The following is a 2,500-nucleotide window of genomic DNA, read 5'->3' on the forward strand; positions in this document are numbered from 1 at the left end:
GAGTTCAGGTTGATGCGAAGGCCGAACTTGTTCTGTGTGAGGAACCACGCCACAGTCATGCTTTTCTGGTGCGTCTTGCCGAAGAAACCGCTGACCACATGTCCTGGCCTTCAGCGCTGTTGTTGAACATCTTTTTGGTGGGCCGTTCACAGTGACACTCACTTTGGTGATATCAGGGTTAAAGTTCTTTCCTGAGTCCCTGGCACTGGCGGTGTAAAGCTTTGATAAAGAGGAGGATAGCCCTGAAGAGATGGTGCTGCAGGTTGACCCTGAACTTCAGATACCTTTTGCAAAGGTGACAACCCCTTCACGCATCACATGGTCTTGAGTGAACCCCTTGCCGCTTGCATAAGAGCTGTGTGCCTCGTTAGCCAGGACTTTGCTGCAAATCATCTCGTACTCAAGCTTTGTCGGTGAGCTTGTACTTAAGCTTTGATGGGTCTGACCCTTTCACAACCTTTCAGGCCAGGGTGAGGGTTAGCTCGAAGACCAGGTTATTAAAAAGAACTTGAGGGGGAAAAACGCTTTCGTCTGTCAGGAGCACACACTTGAGTGGATCCTGCACAGGACCTCCGACTGGACACCCTCGACCAAGCTTTTGTTCTCTAGATCTTCCTCCAAGAGGAAAAGGTCCTTGAAGATTTTATAATATTATACTTCTGAAGGTTGGTGCCCGCGAACTTCATGAGCCTGTTGACCAGAGTCCGCGAAACGTTTTAGACCAGGTAGTTGTTGACGTGGCAAAAGAGCCCAGCAAGATTACCTCTCCATCGCTAAGCTTTGGCCCCGAGATGTAAAGAGTCTCGTGAGGGTTCGCCTCAGTGTGGGAAAAAGTGATGTGATTGATGGCGTGCTTGACCTTCACCACAGTACAAAAATCTTGAAAGTGAAGCAGCAGTGCAAAGGTTGAAACAATTGAAAACCTCGGAAGAGATTTGAAAATAAAACAAGAGTCAAGGATCTTCAAAAACTTGAAAAACAGAAAAAACAACAAAAAACAAAAGTAGATAAACTCAGGGCAGCTCATGCTTACAAAGAAAAAAAATGATCTTGAAGAAGGACTTAACAGCACAGTCTTTTGATGGTCTGAAAGAAGAAAGGGAAGAACTCCAAACGATAATTGCAAAAGATAGAGCAGTAATTGATAATGAAGATGCTTCACTGTCCAAAAAAAGAAGCTGCAAGAGTTGGAGTAGAAGATAATGAACAAGAGCGGCTTAAAGTACAAATGGAAGAGAAAGAAGAGGAATTCCTCTTCTGGAAAGGGTAAAAGAGATTTTCAAAATATATGGCATGACCGAGGTGGCCATTCTGCTTGCTGTTGGCACAACAATTGGCTCTCTTGCAAAAGCGTTGAGGTCAGTTGTCAACGGGGCTGGAAATTGCCTGAAAGAACTTGGCGAAAAAAGCTACCATTCTGCCTGGTGTGATCGGCTCAATTGTCAGCTTCGCGTTTTACGCAGCAAGTGAGGTGATCACCTTTTCGGTAAACACACCTGGTTGCTGATCTTGGCTGTGGTAGCCTTCCTGATTGAAAAAGTCATGAAAAGCTGGCACTAATGCATGCAAAGAAACAAAGACACCACACCAACACCTGCAATGGCAACCACTTTTTTTAAATCATGCGAAGAGAGCCCCTGCTCTGGCTGCACTGGCACAGGCCCTGTCGCTTGCCCTGCCAATGTTGTTTTTTCCCTCCTGTCCCCTACGCAACCGTTTCTGGTTTGTGGATGGGATTCGATGGATGGCTGTTTGGTGCATTGATTTTTGACTCTCCTCCATCCATAAAGCACAGAGACGCCTTTTTGTGTTTGTGTTGACATCGTTTTTGACTCCGAGTTTTATACCAGGCATCACGTGTTGTAGCTTGTCACCATATGGCTAAGCATCAGCAGCCTACCCGGACAGGACCCCAGGTCACAGCGCGACTTGGTCTTGTCAAGAAGATGATATCTTTAAACGCTCTTGACCAGGTCCAGCTGCCCCATGGCACCTTCTAACAGCACGGTAAATCGCCCTGCACTTTTTTCGGTCAACCCCTTTCTCCTAGAATGCTGCTTCATACATTGATCCATGCACATAAAACGCTGTTCACAAAGGCTTCCATAGACTGGTTCAGGGACACCAGACTGACTTGAGTGAGTCCTTGTGCAACACCAGGCACGAAGTAGTGGAACTTTTTAAAAGTTTGACGTATGAAATGCGCAACGTTTCCATCAGTGGCTTTGCCACCTTAATCACTGAATTTTGTGGTAAAACTGGGGTGAATTTCTCCAACACCTTGCCAAGCCCATTGTTTGCACCAGGATGGAAGTGGAAATCACTGTTGGGATCGACTCCGAACTTGGTACAGATCCTTTTATATGAAGTGGTCATAATAACTTTTGGTCTGGCATAAGGTGGGGTCGCCGGGCAAAGTGCACATGCTCTGGATGCCGCCCATCTCGAATAATAAACACCTGGATGTGAAATAAACATGAAACAGACAAAACGCTTGCAG

Source organism: Pavona decussata, unplaced genomic scaffold (assembly GCF_977016875.1).
Source record: "Pavona decussata unplaced genomic scaffold, jaPavDecu1.1 SCAFFOLD_75, whole genome shotgun sequence".
NCBI lineage: Eukaryota > Metazoa > Cnidaria > Anthozoa > Scleractinia > Agariciidae > Pavona > Pavona decussata.